The sequence below is a fragment of the Sus scrofa genome, chromosome 6, assembly GCF_054392235.1.
Source record: "Sus scrofa isolate SSC_HxYL_T2T_F1_AM1 chromosome 6, Sscrofa_HxYL_maternal_Yorkshire_Landrace_v2.0, whole genome shotgun sequence".
Classification (NCBI taxonomy): domain Eukaryota; kingdom Metazoa; phylum Chordata; class Mammalia; order Artiodactyla; family Suidae; genus Sus; species Sus scrofa.
The window spans coordinates 26,905,898-26,932,434 of NC_139388.1; the positions used below are offsets into that span (position 1 = coordinate 26,905,898).

The window sequence follows — 26,537 nt, forward strand, 5'->3', positions numbered from 1 at the left end:
TTGCAACCCTGCAAATGTACCTCCTTGTAAGGAATAGAATTGCTTGATATAATGCACACACAGTAAAACATATGGCTTTAAGTATATTATAAATATATACATATGTCTTTTTGAAAGGTAAAAACTAAAAGTTGGCTTGATTGTCTTTCATTTTTTACCATTGTCTCAGCCATTTGTGATTTCAAAGGGGCAATGCTTTTGTGATCTTTTTAATCTCCTCGGAGTGGGACTCTGATATTTGCAATGTATTCAATTCCTCACCATCATAAACTTCAGACTGAAATTTTCTGTAGCTTTTATCTTTATCCTGTTTTTCAGATGGCAGTTGCATAAGCAGTATCTATAGCCATTGTTCAGCAAATTCTCCCTCAGTTTTATGGCCTGGAATACTTTCCATGTGTCTTACTTATGGTCAATTTTGTGGGGAACTATAATGTTAAATTTCGCCCAGAAGGATGCTCATCCCCTCTCCCCCATTACAGGTCTGTGCTTAAAGAAAACTTGCAGCAGTGATATATTGCCCAAGTGTTGGAGTTTCTTCTGGCAGGAAGGATACAGATAATGTTTTTGGAAGTATGAAGCTTCATTGCATTCCCTCCCTAAGAGAGAATAGCAACATCCTTTTTCTTAGACAACTGGATACACACTACTTGTAGTCCTTCTCCATATAACATTAGAAAAAGGAAGCTTAACCAAGAAAAATATTGTCCATATATATTAGACGCATTTGTTTTTGGTTGGGACTAATCGTTCTAGACCCTTGAGGTATCTTTTAACACATGTCATGCCTCATACAGATGTCTATAAATAAGAAATCAATGAATGGTGAGTGCTGTATTGTTGTCCATGGTTCCATAAACTACTGATTCTCTCCTATGATAGGTAGAAGTACTTTATTGAATCTACTCTTAGAATCATCAGTTGAGTCCAATCTTTAATCCCATCCCATCCTACTCTTGATATACCCCAACATCAGCTTCCATTGTCGTTATGTTTCTTTCCTTCCCTAATATATTGACTCTTTCTATATCCTTATCTCAGGCATGATAACCCTCTGGCTGTATTGACTGAGCTTTTTCTTCCTGTTTATTTATTCTCATTGGGAAAGCTTCCTTAAAAGTGTGTTTATGTGGTAGTTCATTCATAGTGTAGCAGTAATAAACCCAACTATTATCCATGAGGATGCGAGTTCAGTCCCTGGCATTGCTCAGTGGGTTGGGGATCAGGCATTGCTGTGAGCTGTGGTGTAGGTCACAGACATGGCTTGGATCCCATGTTGCTCTGGCTGTGGTGTAGGCCAGCAGCTATAGCTCCACTTTGACTCCTAGCCTTGGAACTTCCATATGCCCCAGATGCAGCCCTAAAAAAGTAAAAAAAAAAAAGCAAAAAAAGAAAGAAAAAGAAAAAGTGTGTTTGTGTGAGTGTGCATGCCTGTGTCTGTGTGTGTGTGTGTGTGTGTGTGTGTGTGTGTGTGTGTGTGTGCGTGCGTTCATGGAGTGGCAGGTAGGTGAGGTATAAAACATACAAAATCCCTTTCCAGGTATTGTCTTCTCTTTTTCTTTCTTTATAGCAAAACTTGATTGAAAATCCTATCTCTGTAGACACAGCTATGATCAAGGATATAGACCACTTACTATAAGAAGGATTATTTGAAATATCATATTATACAGAGAATTAAAGAAAACTTTACCCCTAACTCTTAAGGAGGAAAGAGCACAGGGTAGGTTGGCTTGATGACATCTAATCAGTGTGTTCTTTAATGTTTCATCCTCTTCCATAAACTAGTCATAAATACAGTTTTTGTGTATTAGTGGAGGTTCCATGGGAGGCAAGAGTTTTTTGATAGAATATATTTTGATCATTTCCTATTACTTTAGTAATCCAACTCTGTTTTGAAAATATGTAGGGCTGTACTGGCTAATATATAATTGTCCAATAAAATTCAGGACACCTCGTCAAATTTGAATTTCAGGAAACAAAAATTAATATTTCTAGTATAAGTATATACTACTCATATTTTCATGGTATATACTAAAATGTTTGTCCCTTGTCTGAAATTTGAATTTAATTTCATTTTGTATTTTTATTTGCTAAATCTGATATCACATGTCCCAATCTTTTCATCTTCAAAATATAAACTGGAGAAACTGGGACAATCAAGATCATGTAGAAAATAACTTCAAACTCCCAATAGTTTAAATGATCCAGTGCAATCCAGCAGTGATCCAGCTGCATTCATTTCCTGTGAGTTTTTATTCCAGTTCCAAGTTCCTGAGAGTGCAAAATTGGCCCACTTGGTGTCATATTTCTGTCCCTGTGGACAGTGCAGAGAATTAGTCTGACAGAGAAGCAAGTCAGGAAGGTATGGTTGGTAAATAACTAAAGAATTTACCCTGATATAAATTAAATGTAAGGGAAAAATCCATTCTTCTCTTCTAAAGGGAGCTCATAAAAGAGCATCTAAACTCATTGCTAATGGAAAATGAAAATTATTGACAGCATCGTAAGGGGGTTTTCTCATTCTTAGCGTATTTTAGAAAATTTAACATTTAATGCATAAGGTTAAACATAAGCATTCCATACTCTTAGCAACTAGACTTGGCTAAAAAGTGGGGAAACAGTTCACTGGAAATATGAATCCTTTACACCAACCTCATCAAGTAAAAGATCTTCTGATAATTAAGAAGGGGAAAACATAAATGCACAACAACAAAGTCATAAAAATGCAGCATTGATACTGGGAGTTTGCTTTTACCTTTGTTTTTCTCATTGCTGTTTCTCATTAATTTGCCCTAGATATGTATGGAGCTTAGTTTAACCCTGAAATGGCAGAAGCCTAATCAATAGACTGACAGGTTATGCACTGGGGGCCAGGATTATAGGACAACTGTCAGCCAGATTTGGATTTGAAGTCTGATTCTGCATTTCATGTTCTATGAAACTTTAGCTAGTATATTTTTCTTTCTGACCTTCAGTTTTTAATCTGTAAATTGAATGCAGTGAAATTGAACTGGTGATGGTAAGGATTAAGAACAATGATGTTTGTAAAAGATTTTGATGTTTCTGGAAGAGTCTAGCAAAGGGCCTAGCAAAGAGAAAACAAAACAGAATGAAATAAAACTCTGAGGAACTATTATTCAGTGGTTCTACTTCTGGTCATATCCAAATGGCTCCAATCAAACCAACCTTACTTCAAATAACAGTAATTTGGGGCCATGTGGTCTCTATTACAACTACTCAACTCTGCCATTTACCATAAAAGTAGCCATAGATAATACATAAATGAATGGTTATGGCTATCTTCTGGTAATACTTTACTGACAAAACATGTGGGGTGGGGTCATATTTGGCTTGTGGAATGTATTTCACAGAACCTTGTCCTACATAAATTTGGGTTGAAGTTTACATGACATTTCAAGAAAATCTGGGCCACCAGACCTAGACTCTGGTACTTGAGCAAATATGCATAAATTTCTGAAAGATAAGTAATTGTTTTCCAGTCCACAGAAAGGACAATGGGATGCCAATCTATGCAAATGAACCAGGTTATCAAAGATTGGACTATGTAAACGATGTGCAAATATTTTGATTTAATTGCAGAACAGAAATTCTATGGGCTAAAGTCAGGATAGCCAGATGGGGTTTTAGACAAAGAATACATTGAGATGGATCCCTACGTATCAGCTTTATATCCAGCAAATTTGACATTGTACATTTTAATATTTCTTCCACTTTTATCACCACCTAGACACCCCCACCTCACACCACACATGGATACACATACACAGTAATTTCGACTTTTGCAGTGTTTGGAATAAACAGCAGAAAGCCCAAGGTCTCTGATTTCCACTTTTTAGAAGAAGAGCATTGCTGTAAACCAAATTCTCTACTTGGTGATTTGGGATTGATTAACTCCACCTAAGAGAGAAAAATGAACCAATGACTACACCTCCCTACAGGGTGACTCCTTATTTACTTAGGGAGGAAAAACAGTAAAAGAATAGGAGTGTTTAAGGAAAATCTTTCATACCCAAGGAGAGAAAATAAGCATGTTTCACCCCCAACAGCATATAGATTCAACATATAAAATCCTTCAAGTGTATTGAAGAACCTGTTCTTTGCTATGCTGAACATGAAAATAATCCTACGTAGAAGATCAGTTATGCTAAAATGATTTATATTGTTAACTCCTCATAGCAAGGATCTTATGACTTTGTTTTAAATCTACTAATGGAATTCATGTTACTAAATATCTTTCAGAGCTGTGTGATAATTAAAAAATGCCATGCGAGAATACCATCCCATTTAAACAATTTAAAAGCAAGCAAAATCATCATAAAATATCGAAGAGTTACTATTCTCTTAGACATCCATTTAAAATCCCCCAGGGAAGCTTTTAATTTAATGCTTCACATTAAAAAGTAGCCTTGAATTGTGCATTTACCTCTGAGCCACTGCAAACAAATAAAAAATGTGTGCCATACATCTTAGTCAAATATTCTCCACTACCAAATGGATCCACTACCTCAGTCTTATTGTTTGTCTCTGAGATCCCAGAAGCATTTGTTGTATCTACTCCCACCAGTCTGTGATTGAAATTCTGGAGCACTGCAGTTAAGTGTACACTATAAATGATTTTTTTTTACTAGATTAAAATTTCCTTCTGCCCTTTAACAACTTTTGCTAATGAGGTTCTTTCAAAATGCTAAGATTTCCAAATCCACACCTGCATGTTACCCGATACAAAACTAATCAGAAAATCTAACCGTTCTCCAAGACAAAAAATGTAACTGAGAAATCATATCTCTGTCATTTGCGATATTCAACGAAAGTGTTTGTTATAAAGTGATGCTCTCTAGTACAGGTAGTGTGAGCATTAGTATGCTAGTGAACATTTACTTGTTCATTTATTCATTCATCAAACAATTTTTAGTGTTTAAGAAGTAATAGAAGATAAGCATCTGTCTGGTGATATAGACATGCAGACAAACAAAATATAACACAAATGGTAAGCATCAAAATGTTACCCAGAAAATAATGATTTTCTAATAATTGTATTTTAGGTAACATTTCTAGGTAGCATTAGAAAAAAATGTTGCCTAGAAATAATGATTTTTTTCATTAATTCATTTACATATCATATATTTATTAGGCATTTAAAATGTGCCAGAAATGTTGCTAAACTCTTAAAATGAACCAGTGATTAAGACATCGAGGATTTTTGCCATAATGAAACTTGTAATCTAAATTTCTAATCTTTTACTTTTAATCACACCCTTAAAAGCAAGACTTTTTAATTCCTAACAGAAATACACGTACATTTATTTATGAAGAACATACGTATATACTTACATACTGAAATATAAAGTACAGTATAAAACATGATCCAAAATTCAGTCAGATAAGTGATAAGATTAAATAGTGTTTAAAATATTATTTAATTGACACTACGAAAATGTTGGTCTTGGTAAAATATTGATATAATATGATAAATACATTCATATAGATAATTATGTAATACCACTTTCATAGTAACAATTTTGGTGAGAACCAATGTGTTTATATATGTTTAATTACTTTTAAGATGTGTTTTATTTATCAAGCAAAATCAGTCATTGATTTAAAACCTAATGAGTTTTGGAAATATTAAAAGAAAGTTATATTTCCTAGGTTTATTCCTTTTCTTCCTATCACTTTTTTGTGATGTGTGCCTACATAAATTTTGGCAGATATAAGTGATATCATATGGTATTTGTCTTTGTCTTTCTGGCTCATTTCACTCAGGATGAGATTCTCTAGTTCCATCCATGTTGCTGCAAATGGCATTATGTCATCCTTTTTTATGGCTGAGTAGTATTCCATTGTGTATATATACCACATCTTCCGAATCCAATCATCTGTTGATGGACATTTGGGTTGTTTCCATGTCTTGGCTATTGTGAATAGTGCTGCAATGAACATGCGGGTACATGTGTCTCTTTTAAGTAGAGTTTTGTCTGGATATATGCCCAAGAGTGGGATTGTGGGGTCATATGGAAGTTCTATGTTTAGATTTCTAAGATACCTCCAAACTGTTCTCCATAGTGGCTGTACCAGTTTACATTCCCACCGGAAGGGAATGTTCCCTTTTCTCCACAGCCCCTCTAGCACTTGTTATTTGTGGATTTATTAATGATGGCCATTCTGACTGGTGTGAGGTGGAATCTCATGGTAGACAAATACCATATGATATCACTTATAACTGGAATCTAATATCCAGCACAAATGAACATCTCCTCAGAAAAGAAAATCATGAACTTGGAGAAAAGACTTGTGGCTGCCTGATGGGAGAGGGAGTGAGTGGGAGGGATCAGGAGTTTGGGCTTATCAGATACAACTCAGAATAGATTTACAAGGAAATCCTGCTGAATAGCATTGAGAACTTTGTCTAGATACTCATGTTGCGACAGAACAAAGGGTGGGGGAAAAAATGTAATTGTAATGTATTCATGTAAGGATAACTTGATCCCCTTGCTGTACAGTGGGAAAAAAAAAAAAAAATGGCAGATAACACATATTGTTTACAGGAACAAAATCTCTCTCTCTCTCTCTCTTTTTTTTTTTTTTTTTGTATTTTTGCCTTTTCTAGGGCCGCTTGCCTTGCTATATGGAGGTTCCCAGGCTAGGGGTCTAAACAGAGCTGTAGGCCCCGTCATACACCAGAGCCACAGAAACAAGGGATCCAAGCTGCGTCTGAGACCTACACCACAGCTGATGGCAACGCCTGATCCTTAACCCACTGAGCGAGGCCAGGGATCAAACCTGCAACCTCATGGTTCCTAGTCGGATTCATTAACCACTGCACCACAACGGGAACTCCAGGAACAAAATCTCTTAACTGTAAGGGCACTTTTTTTTTTTTTTTTTTTGTCTTTTTTTGTCTTTTTGCCATTTTTTGGGCCACTCCCACGGCATATGGAGGTTCCCAGGCTAGGGGTCTAATTGGAGCTGTAGCCACCGGCCTATGCCAGAGCCACAGCAATGCGGGATCCGAGCCGCGTCTGCAACCTACACCACAGCTCATGGCAACACCGGATCCTTAACCCACTGAGCAAGGCCAAGGATGGAACCCGCAATCTCATGATTCCTAGTCAGATTCTTTAACCACTGCACCACGACAGGAACTCCCTAAGAGCACTTTTAAACATTTGGTTTTAATTTCCTTTTCCCAATCTGAATTTCTTTCTAAAAGCATGGGATTTTACACTAACTGAAAATATCACCTTTATTTGAAGAGACCTTGAAATCCTCCAAGGAGGCCCTGTCATGGCCTCAGCAACTCTATAACCTTTTATAAGGCTATCATACCCATACCCCAGGGAAGGGGGCGATGGGTCATACAATTGAGAACAGAGGAATAAGAGACCCTTTAAGGAAATCTGTAAAAAATGGAAAAGGAGTAAGATCTGTGACAAAGTGCAGTGCAAGAAGAAAGGATTGTCTGTGATGATGTGGGAAAGCAGTCTCCAGATGCTTGAACTGCAGGTGAAGCTTTGAACTGAGCTCTAAGCACATAGGATGGGAAAAGGACAATCTAGGAACCTGAGATTCAATCAGAAGAACATTTCCCTGTTGGAGCATTCAGGGAGCTTGGTGTCCGGCATCTTGAAATGAAACAGGTCCTTAGGTTGTAGCCCCACCCACAAGTAGAGTTCTACACTCAGAAAAAAATCTGGAGTTCTTGTTGCTTAGCAGGTTAAGAACCTTACTAGTATCCATGAAGATACAGGTTTGATCCCTGGCCTCACTAGTAGGTTAAGGATCCTGCATTCCACAAGCCATGATGTAGATCAATGATGTGACTAGGATCCAGTGTTACAGTGGCTGTGGTATAGGCAGGCAGCTGCAGCTCTGACTGGATCCCTGGAATCTTCCATATGCTGCAGGTGCAGACCTGAAAAGAAAAAATGTATATATATTTTAAAAAGAAAAAAAGCTAAGTCATCAATTTCCCCAGGGAATCTTCAATGTCCATAGGCTTGCTGAATTGTCCCACCTCTTTGCTCTCATGTAATATACTACCTCTGCGCTCATTGCCTTGCATTGCAATGATCTATTTTCCCTTTTTAAGATAATTGAATACTTTTTTTTTTTCCATTTTTAGCTGCCCTGCAGCATATGGAGTTCCTGGGCCAGGGATCAGATCTGAGCTGAAGTTGCAACCTAAGTCACAGCAGCAGCAACACCGGATCATTAACCCACTGTGCCAGGAAGGGGATGAACCTGTGTCCCAGTGCTCCCAAAATGTTGCTGTTCCTGTTGTGCCACAGTGGAAACTCCAAATTAAGACTTTTTGAGGAATTTCTGTATAACTGTCACCAACTACAGTCCCTTAAGCAAGAAGGAATTCTAAAAATGTTTACAGAATAGATATTTAAATATGTTTTCATTGATTGTTTTGAGTGGTTGAATATAAAATATTCTTCCTAGAGATGATCAACTTTGAGAGTATTTAATAAGTCACGACTCTTTTATTCACAAGTGACACCCCCCACCCCCAAAAATACTGCCATACCATTGGCTTGCATGGCAGATAAACTCAAACTTAGGAGGTAACTAGGTTTAAGGCTTCTTATAACATCATCAGATCAAATTTCTTTTCACTTCCCTTTTGCTGTTTTTCAAGTTGGTTCTATTTCTCCTTTCACTGTTAAAAGATAGCTCAAGAAGCCCAAAGCTTACATTCTGGAAACTCAAAATCCAGAGAAGAAAGACTCTTATGGGAGTGTCAGTAAACCTGCACTTGATTTGATGATTGTATGTCATGAGTTCATCCTGAACCAATCATTGTGGGAGCTTTAATTACACCAATAGGAGAATGAATGCTGATAAAGAAACCAAATAACATCCTCATAAGCATAGAAAAAACAGCAACATTTCCTAAAAGCATATCCCATCAGAGCCCTCCAATTTCTTTGTAATTTTCCAAATTCTTTCAACTTTCTGCAGTTGTGGATATTTTTCACTAATGATGTTTTACTGCCAAATTTGCCATATGTTGATCTTCTCTAACAACCACTCTTAAGGAAAGGAGAGCTGGAGGGCGGGGCAGCAGGAGCCATTATACCCACTTACACTGAACTGGATTCTTTGTCACACAGCTGACACTGACATATGTTGTAGAATTCCTTCTGAAATGATGGAATTGTTTTGACAAGTCTTAAATTTAGAGTAATTTTTACAACTCCAATGACTATTATCCCCAGTACCCATTATTATGTGCACCTATCTGTATCAATCTTGACAAAAAAAAATTATTTTTAATTTTTTTATCTGATAGTCTCTATCTAAAACTTTATATACTTTCATTCTGACATTCTATTAATAACTCCAATCTTAAAATACATTCCAATTTTTAAAATCCTTCAACATAATCAGTTTTAACATAGATATTGTAATCCTGCATTCCTATTAAGTACTTTCATTTTCTTTTTCCTTTCTTTATTACTCACAATCCATGCACTGGCTTCTCAAAGTGTTGAAATAGCTTGACTGTTTGCCTTTAGCTCACATGGTTTTCATCTTTTTCCCATTGATATCTAAGCTTTCATTTGTTCTTTGAGTTCCTCTCTGGGTTTGTTGTTGCTGTTGTTTGTTTGTGTATTTGTTTGTTTTCAATGGCTGCACCAGTGGCATATGGAAGTTCCCAGACGAGGTTTTGAATCCAAGCTATAGATGTAACCTTTGCTGTAGCTGTGGCAACACCAGATCCTTTAACCCACTGTGCCCAGCTGGGGATCAAACTGCTGACTCAAGCTGCTGCAGTCAGATTCTTAAACCACTGTGCCACAGCAAGAACTCCCATCTCTGGGTTTTTAAATCTGCAATAATAATCCTGGTAGGGATCATTGTATCTAGTGTCAGATAGACCTGGGTTTTACTTCTCTTTCTCTGACATATTGAATCTTCTCTGAACCCTCAATTTCCAAAACATGAGATGGGAATAACGATATATATTAAAAGAGTCAGAATAGGATTGGTTTTGCTGCATAACTGTTCCAAATCCTTCAGTGGCTTAGAATAACAAATGTTAATCACTTGTTCCTACTATATTCCCATCATAAGTTGGCTAAGAATCTATTCCATGTTATCTTCATTCTGAAATTCAACTTGGTGGAACAGCTGCCATCTAGAATAATTAGAGGGAAAGAGAACAAGACAAATAATATATTGGCTCTTAAAGCTTCAACCCAGAAATGGCAGGTGACTTTTATGCCTCTTTTCCCTGGCCAAAGAAAAGTATAGATGTAGCATCAAGAGGGAAGTGCCCCAAGTGTGCTTAGGAGAATAGTAAGTAAGTAAGTATTACAGGAACAGCACTACTGCATCAGGTATCTTTCTTAAATTTTTTTTTAAATATAAACTTAATTTTAACTTAAAAAGCTGCCAAATGGTTGCCTGGCAGCTTCCATATGCCCTTGGTAAGCCGACCCCCCCCCCGACCCCCCGCACAAAACAAAACAAAACATTTTAACAAACTAAAGTCCAGTATCAAATGGCATCACCAGCAAATTCTCTCAAATATTTAGAGAAAAATTAACATATATCCATCCTTTTTTTTTAAGGGCCACATCTGCGTCATATGGAAATTCCCAGGCCAGGGGGTCAAATACCACAGCCACAGCAACGCCAGATCCAAGCCACGTCTGTGACCTCCACTGCAGTTTGCAGCCACACAGGAACCTCAACCCACTGAGTAAAGCCAGGGATCAAATCCACATCCTCACGGGCACTGTGTTGGGTTTTTAACCCACGGACCCACAATGGGCACTCCAACATCTATCCTTCTGAAAATATCCCCCTCCCACCCCCCAAAAAAACTGTAGTGGAAGGAACATTCCCAGACCCTTTCCATAAGACCACTGTCACCCTGATACAAAACCAGAAAAAGATACCACAAAAAAAGAGAAAATTACAGGTCAATATCTCTGATAAACACAGTAACAAAAATCCTGAACAAAATACTAGCAAACTTAACCCAGCCATGCATTAAAAGTGTCATGCATCATGATCAAGTGGAGTTTATCCAAGGGAGACAAGGATTTTTCAGTATCCACAAATCAGTCAGTGTGATAGATTACATTTACAAACTGAAGAAAAAAATATAAGATCATCTTTATAGATGCAGAAAAAGCTTTCAGCAAAATTCATCACTGCTCTCCTGAATGTGGGGAAAAAAGGAAAACCTACCACAACATAATAAAGGCCATTTATGACAATTAACATCATACCCATTGGTGAGAAGCTGAAAGCATTTCCTCTCATATCAGGAATAAGACAAAGATGTCCACTCTTACCATTTTTATTCAGTGTAGTTTTGGAAGTCCTAGCCTAGCCATGGCAATCAGCAAAGAAAAAGAAATAAAAGGAACCCAAATTGGAAAAGAAAAGAAGTAAAACTGTCACTGTTTGCACTTGATATAATACTATACATAGAAAAATTCTAAACATGCTACCAAAGATGCTAACTTTTAGAGCTCATCAAAGAATTCAATAAATTTATGGGATGCAAATTTAATACACAGAAATCTCTTGCATATATGCCATAACAAAAGATCAGAAAGAGAAATTAAGGAAATAACCCCATTTACCACTGCATCAAAAAGAATAAAATACCTAGGAATAAACATACCTAAGGAGGTGAAAGGCCTGTACTCGGAAAACTGTAATATTCTGGTGCAAGAAATCAAAGATGGCACAAATAGATGGAATGATATACTTTGTTCTTGGAATAGAAACATCACTAATGTCAAAATAATTGTATTAGCAAGGAAATCTGAGTTAATGCAATCTGAGTTAATGCAACACCAATGGAATTTTTCACAGAACTAGAACAAAAAAATTTTAATTTTTATCAAAACACAAAAGACCCTGAATAGCCAAAGTAGTCCTGAGAAAGAAAAACAGAGATGGAGGAATCCTTAATTTCAGACTATGCTACAAAGCTAGTCATCAGAATTGTATGGTACCGGCACAAAAACAGAAATATAGATCATTGAAACAGGATAGAAAGCCCAGAAATAAACCCATGCACCTATGGTTAACTCATCTACAACAAAGAGGCAAGCACATACAATGGAGAAAAGATGGTCTGGTCAATAAATGGTGCTTAGAAAACTGGACAACTACTGGTAAAATAATGAAATTAGAACACTCTCTAACAAAATACACAAAAATGAACTCTAAAAGGATTAAAGACCTAAATATAAGACCAGATACTATAAAACTCTTAGAGGAAAACATAAGCAGAACACTCTTTGACATAAACTGCAGCAATATCTTTTTGAAACCACCTCCTAAAGTGATGAAAATAAAAACAAACAAAATAGGACCTAATTAAACATAAAAGCTTTTACACAGTGAGGGAAACTTTAAACAAACCAGAAAGCCCACAGAATTGAGGAAAATATTTGCAAATGAAACTCCAGAAAGATATTAATCTGCAAAATACAAATAGCTCATCCAGCTCAAAGTTAAAAAAAAAATAAACAACCCAATTAAAAATGGGCAGATCTAAATAGAAATTTTTCCAAAGAACATATACTGATGGCCAAAAATCACATGAAAAGATACTTAACATCACTAATTATTAGAGGAATGAAAATCAAAACTTCTATGAGGTACCACCTTACACTAGCCAGAATGGCTGTCATGAAAAAGTCTATAAACAATAAATTCTGAGGAGGATGTGGAAAAAAGGGAGCCCTCTTACACTGTTGGTAGGAATGTAAATGGGTAAAACTACTGTGGATAATAGTATGTAGGTTCCTCAAAAAACTAATAATAGAACTACCATATGATCCAGCAATCCCGCTCCTGGACATCTATCCAGAGAAAACCATAATTTGAAAAGACGAGCACCCCAGCATTCACTGCAGTGGTATGTACAATAGCCAAGAGCAACCAAGTATCTATTGACAGAGGAATGGATAAAGAAGATGTTATACATAAATGCAATGGAATATTACTCAGCCATAAAAAAGAATGAGATAATGCTTGCAGCAACTCGGATAGACCTAGAAATTATCATAGTAAGTAAAGTTAGTAGAAAATGAAAGAAAAACATCGTATAATATCACTTATATGTAGAATCTAAGGAAAGGATACAAATGGACATATTTTCAGAATAGAAATAGGCTCACAGACTTTGAAAACAAATTTACAGTTACCAAAGGGGAAAGCTGGGAGAGAGGGATAAATTAGGAGTTTGAGATTAACATATACACAATGCTATATATAAAAGAGATAATACAGAACAAACATGCACTGTATTGCACATGGAATTCTACTAAAAATTCTGTGATAACCTATATGGGAAAGAATATGAAAAACAGTGGTTATAACTGAATCATTTTGCTGTACACCTGAAACTAACACAACATTGTAAATTAACTATAATCCAATATAAAATAAAAATTATTATTTGGGAGGGGCAGTTAAGGGCTGCACCAGTGAGCTGTGGAAGTTCCCAGGCTAGGGGTCAAGCCGGAGCTACAGTTGCCACTACGCCACAGCCATAGCAACACTGAATACTTAACCCACTGAGCAAGGCCAGGGATCAAACCCACATCCTCATGAATACTAGTTGGATTCAATTCTGCGGCGCCACAATGGGAACTCCCTAAAAATTAAATTTAAAAACCAAATATTTGCTGAGCATATATCAAATTCCTGATTCTGGTCTAGACTCTACAGATGACTAGTGTATAAAAATGTGCTGGCTTCTTTCCATTGTGCAATTTTTAGTGGAGAACATAAGACACATAAGGGAAGGCAACTTTCAGGAAGGATGTCCATTGACTAGGATCTAAGGTAAGGATGGAGGACTCCAGAGAAGAGAATTTTCTTGGCTGTTTCCTAAAGTCTTTCAGTGTTCACACACAACTCAGAGGACTTTTGTATTCCAGAAGATGGAGGACCTAGTTTGCTACCTAAGAGTCTTGCTACTTTGTAGCCAACAAGGGTTCCTAAAGGAGGCAATGTCTTCTTGAAAGGGTACAGACAGCAGCAGCAATGTCAAGGATGATTCTTTGGTTCTTTTGGTAGGCATCCAAGTTTATCTAAAAGAGAGTAAGAAAATGTCTGCAGAGAATTTTTGTGGCAATCTGAATATTTCTCAGAATGCCAGAGAAAGTCTTTCGGTACTAAACTACTGAAGTGGGAATGAGTCAGAGGATTTGCTTTGCATGTAGACATTGTAAGAAATTTGGAGACAGTGAGAGAGAGAAAAAAAAAAAAAAGATATCTGCATGAAATCCCCAGATCTTAAAGTCAGTGTTTGAATTTATAAATATTTCTCCTAATGTTTTTCAATATAAAAACATGTTTAACACCACAATAATTTTGCCTTCTGCCTTTTGGGTTTACCATTATGCAAAAAGAATTGTTCATGATTTTCTTGACTTCACAATTACAATAATGAATAGCTACATTATTTTCTCTTTTGAAGACAAATAGTAATTATTTAAGGAGTCCTCTACTCTTAGGCATTTTTCATGATTATTATTAGTCATGCAAAGTAAAGTTTAATGTGCATATTTTGCGCTTCTTTTGAAATTACTTTTAGTATCCTTTCTGTGAACTTAATTCATTGGGTCAAGATATTTTTGACTTTTAGCCAAATTTCTTGCCAATAAGGTGGGTTATTTTTAATACAGCATCTTTTCCAAGTAGATCTTAATTGTATAAAGTTTGACAATTGAATAGATGTTAAATGGAATTTGATTATTAAAATTTTTATTGTGCAGATTAACTAATGGTTTGTGAAATATAATCTATCATCCTCTTAAAATTTTGGAACATTGGAGTTCCCGTTGTGGCTCAGTGATTAACGAATCCGACTAGGAACCATGAGGCTCAATCCCTGGCCTTGCTCAGTGGATTAAGGATCTGGAGTTGCCGTGAGCCTGTGGTGTAGGTTGCAGACGCAGCTTGGATCTGACATTGCTGTGGCTCTGGCGTAGGCCGGTGGCTACAGCTCCGATTAGACTCCTAGTCTGGGAACCTCCATATGCCACAGAAGCGCCCTAGAAATGGCAAAAAGACAAAAAGAAAAAAAAAAATGGAACATGATGACTCAGAAAAATCCCAAGATTTTGCCTTTTCCGAGAGTTATTGATTTGACAAAATATAACTTTTATTTTCCCATGGTAGCCTGTCTAGCATTTCATTTCCACTCTCATTATTTTACTTCTGTGTTTATTTTGCCTGTCCTTCATTATTTTATCTCTGTTTATTTCAACTGTCATTATTTACCTAAGATAAACCCCTCTCACCCAAAATAAATGGAAAGATCTAGTGAGAATGAATTCCTGGTATATTTCTCTGGATTGTATTTTTCATTTTCTCAGTTGGCACATTCAATTATACTTGCACAGCAGAAAGTCATGGTAGAAAGACCTGACTGAGAAGTAAAATAAGCCATTTCTATTGTAGGTTCTCCTACCTTGCTGTGTCATATTTGGTGTCTAACAACCTCTTGGAATATACCTAGATCTCAATTCATCTAAGAAATTAGATGGTAAGTTTTAATGTTTTTTTTTTTTCTGCATGAAAGTCTGGGGGGAAAAGTCTGAAATTTGAAATTTGCTGATTTCTTGATTCTGATACATTTTCTTCTGCTTAAAATGAAGGAAGTCTTTCTATAGCTGTCAAAAGCCAACACTGAGGAGTTAGGAGTTGATGTTGACAGCACACATACAAGCTTAGTTTTGTATTTAGGTATTTCATTATGAAATCATCTGCGTAAATGAGGAAAGAGGAGGCATCTGTTAAGTGGTGCCCCATGGGGAAGATTTTTTTCCTTTTTTTTTTACATTTTAAAAAATATTTTACTGCAAAATAGTTTACTTACAAAGTTGTATTAATCTCAAGTGTACAGTAAAATAATTCAGTTTAACATATACATGTATTCATTCCTTTTCCAGTTCTTTTCCCATGTAGGTTATTACACAGTATTAAGTAAATTTCCCTGTGTGATACAGTAGGTCCTTGTAACCCATCTATTTTGTATATATTAGTGTGTATATATCAATCAAAACTCCCTAATTTATCCCTCCTCCAACTCCACATTTCCCCTTTGGTAAACAGGTTTGATTTAAAAATCTTTCTATTGTGTCATTTTTATTAGATTCCACACATTAATGATCCCATGTGATATTTGCCTTTGACTTATTTCACTTAGTATGATAATTTCTCAGTCCATACATGTGGCTGCAAACAGCATAATTTCATTCTTTTTACAGCTGGGAGATATACCATTGTATATATGTACCACATCTTCTTTATCCAATCCTCTGTTGATGGACATTTCAGTTGCTTCAATGTTTTGGTTATTGTAAATGAACATTGATGGATGATGAATATTGGGGTGCATGTATCTTTTAAAATTATGGTTTTCTCTGGATAGATGCCCAGGAATGGGATTGCTGGATCATATGGTAGTTCTATATATATATAATTTTTTATGAAATCTGCATAGTGGTTGCACCAGCTTACATTCCCACCAACGGTGTGGAGGGTTTACCATGGGGATGCTTTAAATTTGAACTTAGTTTTTAAGTTGTCACCTTAAAATGTATTTTATCAAATTACATCACAATGCAAGATTGAAGTGATAGTCATTGTGGGATTAGATCATTTCCAGACACATGTTGGACATGTGATGGGAGAAAATAGAAACCATCAAAGCTCTCAGAATAGGTCTTAGATGTCATAACTAAGAGAAGTTGTCTTGAGAAACCAGTGTTTCTCAAGATCAAGATCTTACACTCACACAGCTTTAAAAGCATCCAGTTGATCTTAGAGAAAAATTCTTTAATTTGTAATAGTATATAATGTGACCAAAGAAGATAAGAAAATCATAGATTTAGTAACAAATGAAAAACCAAGAAAAACCCTGGACTTTTCTATATTTCTTAAAATAATACTATCAGTGTAAGGGTTATCAAAGATATGAGAAAGAAAAATGCAGTTATCACAAAAAGTGTATCAACATATAGGTCAGGTTATAATATAACCAAAAACAGAAGAGAGAAAATAGCAAACAATGAACTAAGGGAAGCTTAAATATGATACTTAAAAGTCATGGGCCATTTGTGAATTAGTTCATTTGTGGTCAGTAACAATGAAAGCTAGTAATCAACATAGTGTTCCATTTTGTTTTGCTTTTCAGAAAACTCTTACTTATTTGATGTTGCATCTTAAAAAAAAGGAAATATTTATATGATTCTGTCTCCTTAGGAATTATAACCACATATAAATCCTTCACAGTTAAATTCTTTTAACTTTTCAAGGATATGAACTTATTTTTGTTGTTAAATATAGCAAACTTCGATAGCATTTAAATTCTGGCATTCAATTTTCTATAAAAAGAATGTTCATATATTCTCTGAACATACTAAGAGATTAAGAAATTTGGGATTAATTGAGAGACATAACCATTCATAATATTGTCTAGAAGTGATGATCAGTAAGACCAGGGGAAGTTCCTAAATAAAGATGAGTCATTCCCAAGTGAATGTGTCTATAAAAGACCAATGTTAAATCGTTTTAATAAAAGAATGTCACTAAACTATTTAATGACTTGGAAAGGAAAATTAGGAAGTATTTTGTAAATCTGATAGTCATTATGCTTTCCACACCTCCGCATTTTTCTCCGAAGCATAGAAAATGTTAAAATGAACCTAAAAACATCACCCAGTTGTTTTTATTACAATTTTCTCAGATTCTCTGATCTTTTGACACTATGCCCAGTGATCTCACCATGGCTGCCTTCCTTGGAACTTCCTCAATCTTCTGCCCACCATAGCTTACACATTTCTTCTCAACAAATTTCTGGATGATAAGCTCACTCCTCTCTTCGTTTGGCTCTTAATGTGGGAAACCTTCTCCAAGTTTCACTGAGGAGATCCTCTGTGCTATGGTAATTAGAGGAGTAAATGCTCTAAATATACTTTTGATAGCAAAGGACTCTGCCTGATAAATAAAGCAGCCCAGGTGTAACAGAAAAAGGGAAGTAGATATTCTGAGAAGCACTACTGGCTTTGTTTCCACAGTAGAGTTTCAAATCTGTTCCAAAGCTTTTCCTATGCCTGGACAGTGACCTTCATAGCACTTTGGAAAATTTATTTGGAGCAATCCCATTAAACTGAGACTGGTTCAGAAGGTTCAGACAGAGAGGTAGCTTTCGATGGGAGTTAAAGCATGCGGGTGCAATTCAGTTACCTGAAAAATATGTTAAAGTCTAACCTGCTTTTATATTTCCCTACAAGTGTGGCTGTTAAGAAATTTGCATTAAATATGCATACCTCAGAAAGCTAAAATTTGGATTAATATTTAAAATATCAAGTCACAAATTAATGCCAAAAAGCTGTGAAAAAGTTACAATTAGATAAAATATCTCTTCAATTTGAAAATGACTTTGAATGTATGAGAAATAAGCACCTCATCTTTCCATCCTATCCTGACCTCCTAGCATCAGGATTTGGTTTCCGTCATCTTCATAACCTTCTAGAATGGGGCATCTATGATATTACGTGCCCAGAGCTTTTTATTTCCTAGGAGCAGTCACTTTCTGTACCATGCTGGTCTGAGTAGCCCCAACTCCTCTATCAATTCCTGTCTCAGTAAATAGTCCAAGTTGAACTGATCAGATACTTTCCTGGGTAATTGGAATGGATGAAAATACCAACTCGGGCTGCTCACATTACTTTGAGCTAGGGAACTGTAGTCTTGAGAACTTTGTTTTCCATGTCCTAACATACAGATTGAGTAAAGAGGAACTAAAGGCTGTAGTAGATGAGGGAAAAAACACACAGAGAGTGTGTGTGTAAAATAGTAAAATAACAATGAGAAAAGACCTGATGCTGTTGTCTGAGCAACCAGGTTTTCCTGAAATTAAACTGTGACGTTATTAGGATCTCTGAGACACTTATGTACTGTTATGGAAAATGTCTATTTATTTTACAAACATTCTGTGTGTGTGTGTGTGTGTGTGTGTGTGTGTGTGTGTGTGTGTGTGTGTGTTTTAATTCAAGGCTGTGATGGTGTTGAACAATCCAAAAGCACCGAAGTATGTAATTTACTGCTCTTCCTCCTTGTGATTCAACCACATGTGGTCTAAATACTTTTCTTATAAAGGAGTTAGGTTGAATTTCTCATATCTGAACCCCAAAGAGGACTGATTCACATATACTGACAGGAAGTATATACTCATTTAGTATTTGAAAAGAATGAATGAATGAATGAATAAAAACAAAGTATTAGCATGCTGAAACCACATGCTGAAACATTTTCTGAGTTTTAAAAGAGACGGTGAGTAACATTTTAAGAAATAGAAATAGTAAGACGAGTACTTCAGGTGGAAGAGATCCTGTCAGTCAAGATAAGATGTAGGCTATGGTGGAAATAGTCAGTTTAAATGGAGAATAAGGTTCAAATGAAAGCATCTGATCTACAAGAATAAATGTTTTATGGGGTTATGTTTAAGGGAAAAAGGGAAAACAAATATGGTTTAGCGGCTTGGGAATCATGGAGTCAGAGCTGTGTTTTAGGACTATTCTTGAATCTGTTTCTAATATAGTAATTTGAACAGAGGGTAAAGATGCCAAAAATTGTTAAGTTGTCCTTTGAATAGTTCAGTTATAACCTGCTCAGGCTCTGAGCTGGCAACAGGTTATTAGACAAGTGAATGTCTTTGGAAGAAGCAAACATAAAGATCCAGTGACAGAAGTGGAAAGAAAGGGAGAGTTTTAGATTTGTGGAGAAATTCAGGGTCTTATGGACAAGTTGTCATTCCATAGAGAAGATCTCAGAAGTCAAAGCAAAAGCCATTTTTTTTTTTTTTGGCTTTTTGCCATTTCTGGGGCCCCTCCCACGGCATATGGAGATTCCCAGGCTAGGGGTCTAATCAGAGCTGTAGCCACTGGCCTACACCAGAGCCACAGCAACGTCAGATCCGAGCCGCATCTGCAACCTACACCACAGGCTCACAGCAACGCTGGATCCTTAACCCACTGAGCAAGGCCAGGGATAGAACCCGCAATCTCATGATTCCTAGTCGGATTTGTTAACCACCGAGCCACGACGAGAACTCCACAAATGCTATTTTTGAGGAGATGTATATTCTTTGTAAAATCCATTTTAGACATGGAGTTTCAACTGTCCAGAGTGAAGGTGACCACTAGGCAGCAAGAACTCATAAATGGTGTTTGACAAGAGATCTTTGAAATATAAGATGATTAATAAAATTTTAGCATTGAATAAATAGGAGCCATTAATTACACCGTTCTTTTCCAAGATAATGTAAATCTAGCACCTTTCTATGAGGTATATAAAAATTCAGAATTCAGAATCACAGACCTATATTTCTGAAACACTGAAATATATACATGCTTCATTTACATTCATTTTCACTGGAATAGGACATGTCAAATTCAGTTTTTCCCTCACTATTAACAATGTTACTCCTAACCAAAGTGATAAAGAGCCCTGATTACTATTCTATAGGAGGTAAATGCATGCCTCTGGAAGGAGATATTTCTAGAAGGGCTGTCCGCAAACATGTGAATGAACAAAAGACCAGAACTATAGGAGAGGAGAGGCCAGTAACTCAAAGTCTAACACACAATTGACATTGAGGAAATGCTTACTGTTAAATTTATTCTTCCACCAAACTCAGTCTTGTCCTGGCTCACCTAAGGCCAGGACAAGACAAATGCCCTGACAGATTAATAAGTTCACAGCTGGTATGGAAAACACACATATACCCAAGAACACATACACATAAATACTTATTTTCTATTTATAGAACTTTACCTCTCAATATATTTGTTATTTATTCACCTTCTTCTTTAACCACCTCTCCCAAGATGCCCTTTGCCCAAGAATATTAAAGAAGGCATTACACAATAGGATTACAAAAAAAGAAGATGGAGCTGTTCATATTTCACAGTAGCATTTCACTTTAAAAACCCATTTAGTGACATCTTTCTTTATCGTGTGTCCCTTCTTCTTTTTTTTTTTTTTTTATTTTCCCACTGTACAGTGTGTCCCTTCTTCTAAGCTACCATGTCCCTCCCTGCAATATATTGTCTTCTAGGACTCAGCCTTCCTTAACCTTGCGCTGGTTGGGAAATGCCACACCACCCCCCATGCCTCTCAGATGTACAAGGAGTTAACTCTGCCGCTATTTCTGTTGCCACATTTGCCTACCTCCACCCACAATTTAAAAAGTCTTCAATTGTTGCATAAACCATTACCCAGAAGATAATGATTTTGAGATCAGCAAAGCACAGAATCTTTATCTTCCGAGATCTGACTTTCTTGAAAGAGAATGAGAATTAAAAATGACAAATGCCTTTTTTTTCTTGACTAATCTTCAAAATATTTTAAAGGATTTATTTTATGCGCTGAAAGAAATAAAGCCAATTTATTTTTCATCAGCCACATTGGAGTTACGTATAGAAGCCCAAATTGATTGACACTGTATTTCAGATTAATTCCTACAGTTTTATTTGCCCTGCTAGCCCATCCCTCAGTCACACTCTAGATTCAGCTAACAGGCAATACTGTACTGCAGAAGGTGTGACTGAGAATCTAGTGCTGTCAAATGAAACAAATGTTGTTCCAGTTCTTGAACTTTTAATAGCATGTGTTTATTTTAATGTATTCATCTTCTAGATCAAGACCAAGCTAACAACTTTATTAAATAGAACAGACTTTACCAAATAGGTGATGGGAGGGGGAGGGAGTGGGAGGGATCGGGAGCTTGGGTTTATCAGACACAACTTAGAATAGATCTACAAGGAGATCCTGCTGAATTGCATTGAGAACTATGTCTAGATACTCATGTTGCAACAGAAGAAAGGGTGGGGGAAAAACTGTAATTGCAATGTATACTTGTAAGGATAACCTGACCCCCTTGCTGTACAGTGGGAAAATAAAAAATAAAAAAAAAATAGGTAGCCATATACTTCTACCCATAGATGAACTCTCTCATAAAATTAAGTAAAATATTTATTACAAAGTATCAAAGCACAGTCTGATCTTAAAAACTGTATCACAGAAAATAAATGGATTTTCAGAGAATATGGGCTTTTGGCAACTGGCATCCTCTCTTTTCTTTTTTCCCTTCTTCCTTCTTTCTTTCCCATAAAGAATTTGCAGAAAATACAGGAATATGTGCTTCCAGCTACTAATTAGACTGATAGAGGAAGATGTGAGAATTTCATTGTGAGAATATCTGGGTTTTAAGAGTAAAAATATATATTTGGTGATATAATCATCATAGAACTGGGGGTACTTCATATCTTCATGTGTTTAGAAAGGCATAAGTCCTTTTTATGTATCATTTTATTAATTCATCATTTAAGGATCTACTCTATGCCAGGTATTAATTAATCATTGGAGAATAGCTTAGCTAATAATTTAGTATGGAAAATTAAAAAAAATACATTTTGAGTTTGCACTATGGGACAATGGTTAAGAATCTGAATGTAGCAACTAGGGTTGCTGAAGAGGCACGGGTTCAATCTCTGGCCTGGAGCAGTGGGTTAAAGTTTCCTGCATTGCTAAGCTTGGATTCAGTCTCTGGCTTAGGAACTTCCATATGTTGAGGGTGTGGCCACACAAAAAATAATTTTAAAAAATTAAAAAAAATAAACCGATGTAAATTAGTAATGAGACAGCCTAATGGGCACTGTAATGGGGAAGTTCCAGTGTAGGCACCAGGCTCACCCCTAAAGTTTGTGAGGCCTGAAGCAAGAGTACACATGGAGGCCTATGCATCTTATTTTTTAAACATTAAAAATGTAAATCTAAATATTTAATAAATCTAAACTAGCCACCATTTAATAAAATACTGAAACTTGACAAATGTACAGTCATAACAAAAATAGAATAAATGCTTGCTAACTTATTTTTTGCTCTCTTAATCTTCTAATCAGCTGGGAAATTCACATGACAAAATCCCACTGTTCCGCTTTCTCCTGTGTAGAGAGTGAGAAGGCTCATTTAACCCTGTCCAGGTGTAGCTACTGGCCACCTAACAATGCCATCTCACCTCTTCCTGCTGGGTCCTTCTTGACGCAGTCTAAGCCAGGACATATCTGACCATAAGGGGCTTACTTCTTGATGCATTTTAGGAACCTGATGCATAAACGCCAGATTCAGATTTTAAATTCTCATTAGTAGCACAGAGAGAACAGGTCCTTGACTCAATCTCTTCCCTCTCCATCTCTAGGTCCACCCCACCTCTCTACTGGTCTTCTTCGTATCCTTGTATAACCAAAACCACACTCAGTAGTTCCAACCACAACCCCCTACTCATACTGGAAGAATTTCCCTCCAGAGGGTCAATTTGAGGAAATAGCCAGCACAGTTCCCAGAAGTACATTTGGGCCCATCTGGGTGTGGGATTCTGAGGTCCTGGGAGAGTGAACTGAAAAGGGAGGAGGACAGGCTTCAGGTAGGAATGTCCCCAGAGTATTCAGACTCCACCCTTCATAAGGAGAATTGAAGGAATGAGATTCTCTGATGCCAGAGCCATATGCTGGATCTAAGATTGCAGTCAAATATAGGAGCCACTAGCAGTACATGGCTATTCAATTTAAATTGATTAGAATTAAATAAAAGTAAAAATTCAGTTCCCCATTCTTACTAGCTCTATTTCAAATGCTCAGCAGCTACAAGTGGCCAATGGCTACCACATCACACAGTGCTGCTATAGATAACCTCACTCATTACAGAAAGTGCTATTCGACAGGACTGAAATAGGCAATTCTCCAGCAGTTTGGTTTGATAGAGATGCTACTGAAATGTTTTCTTTCAAATAAGTTAGAATCCCACATTCATAGATTATTGGTTTAGAACAAGTTGTCACACTAAAGGAAATTAAGAGGATAAAGGTGACAAAAGCATGTTCAGATGGAGGAGGAAATTTACAATTTAAAAGGATTTTGGAACTTGGCTTTTACAGAAAACCTTAGATTCTCTATTATATCCTCTGGAATGATCATTTAGCAGATGAACATGAAACAGCCAAGCTTAAAAAATTCACGTGTAGTATCAGGTGGTCAGAGTCCCATTGGCTCTGGAGAGCTAATATTAATTAAAAACTTGATAATGTAACAGAGAAAAGATCAACACAGTCTGACAACTACCCAGCTAAGTGGAGCAGAGGCCAGGAGGAAAAAAAATTTGCCCTGCCCCTACCATGATTTCAGAGTTACAAGTAATCTTACACCTTTAGAAATAAATACGTGTACGAATATTGAATTTATGTATTTTAGTACCACTATAGTCTAGTTGCATTTATGTGCAGTGTCATTGTCTAAGAGAACACTTGGATTATGTCCTTTAAGGGAAAAAATAGAGCATGGCTGAGGCACAGAATAAAATGGAGCCATAGGGCCATTTCTATGTGCTCTAAATATAACTCTCTTCCTTGAAACTATCCTTCGAGGAGAGTGAATACTTAAGCCCAGGAATTCCCATTGTAGCTCTGCAGGTTAAGGACCTAACATAGTATCCATGAGGATCTGAGTCCATTCTTGGCCTCGCTCAGTGGGTTAAGGATCCAGCATGGCCACAAGCCATGACATAGGTCAGAGATACAGCTTGTATCTAGTGTTGCTGTGGCTCTGGTATAGGCCTCAGCTGAGCTCTGATTTGACCCCTAGCCTGGGAACTTCCAGATGCTGCAGGTAAGGCCATTAAAACAAACAAACAAACAAACAAAATAAAGCCCAAACAGCTAAGATTGAGAGTAAAGTCCTGTCTCAGGAGGCTCTCTGCATACCTAGTCTCTATAGTCAGAGCTGGCTGTTTCTTCCCCAGTGACTTCAGACCTCTTTCAGGACCACAGACAGTGATGTTCTCTTGATGTCTGTGATAGTTAATTTTATGTGTCCACTTGGTTAGAACACAGCACCCAGATGTTTGATAAAGCACTAGTCTAGAAGCTGTGGTGAAGGTATTTTCCAGATGCATTAATATTTCCAATCAGTTGGTGCGGCATAAGGCAGATTACCCTCCCTAATGTGGGTTTTCCAATCAATAGAAGGCCTTGGGAGTAAAGACAGAGTTTGCCCAAAAAAGAAGGAATTCTCCTCAGAAGTGCAGCATTAGAAACTCTGCTTTAGTTTCCAGCCAGCAGCCCTTCAGAAGTTTGGATTCAAGACTGCAACATTAACTCTGAAATGAATTTCCAGCCTGCTGGCCTACCCTGCAGATTTCAGACATGTCAGGCCACACACCTGTAATGAATACAATGTCTCTGTACAGCTGTTTCATCTTCTGATAACATTTTTACCATCATAACCCCTGCATACACTCCCTATTTATCCAACCTCTATTCATCTTCCATTATCCCTTTCAAAGTCATTTCCTCCAGGAAGCATCCAAGACTGCACTAGGTGCCTTTCATAAGTGTTCCTAGAATGTCCCTAAAACACATTATTTTAACCCTTATGATATGACAGTGTCACTATTATAGGTTTTAAGAAGGCAATGATTTCTTTTGTGTTTTTCACAAACCACCGGTATCTTGAGTAGAGTAGGTCCTCATTAAATGTGTGATAGTAAAGTGAGTTAATTGATGAATAAATGGATGAGTGAATAAAGGAATGTGTATAATGGCAGGATAAGAAATACAGGCTAAAATATCATGAGGGAAATAAAAGATTTTGCCAGAATATTTATGGGCTGAATTCGTGGAAGGAGATCAAAGGCCTGACCACAGAAAATAGCTGTAAGATGGGAAAATACTGATGTGGCAGATAGAAATTGTTATTATTATCATCCCCTAATGCCTACTGTGTCCTTGACATTTGCAGGCTCTGTTCTAACCCCTTACACAGCTATTAGGTGGCAGAGGCATGATCTAGCCAGTTCTGATGGACCCAGTTCCTGAGCTAATAATGACTTTATGATATTGTTTCCGATCCCCAGAAAGAAACAGATTCTTAAGGAAAGCTGGAGATCCATATTCTGAAGTTGTTTCCAGTAGTAGCACCTGAATGCTGTTTTCATGTATTAACTAAAGCTGTAAATTGCTAGTAACTTTTCTTTTCCAAGGACCCTTCCACCAATAAAGCTTGCTGTTAATTCTGTAATCATAAGTATCCATTATGGTCAAAGCCCTCAGAAAAGCAGTTGTTCTTAGGTAAATTGAAGGAGAAAATATCTGTTTATAATGAAAGATTTATCAATGTAAAATGGACTGAAAGTGAATATTATCCAGCATGATAATATTTTTAATACCCTGATTTTTAAAAATAATCAAGAACATTCCATCTGCACCCACTGATTCATAATAACTATGAATTCACCTTTCCATATAAGAAATCACATTTTAAATTTATAATATATTTCTATGGCAGAGTCAGTTGTCATATCTGAGATTTATCTAAGAGGTTTGTGGCCACCAGGCAATGCAAAATAAATAGAACGATGCCAGATTTAAGAATTCTTCATGTAATTAGGTGAAATTTTAAAAT

General features: G+C 36.7%; 1 long non-coding RNA gene across 3 annotated transcripts in view; it reads left to right on the forward strand.

The window, feature by feature from the left end:
• LOC146402259 (uncharacterized) overlaps nt 1-26,537 on the forward strand; it is a 528,845-nt gene that overhangs the window by 301,682 nt on the left and 200,626 nt on the right. For 2 of the 3 annotated variants that reach the window (XR_014805837.1, XR_014805836.1), the window contains exon 6: nt 15,475-15,559. This is a non-coding gene — a long non-coding RNA (uncharacterized LOC146402259). Of the gene's footprint in view, nt 1-15,474; nt 17,251-26,537 lie in introns of those variants that run through there. The other variant, XR_014805835.1, reaches the window with a different exon arrangement.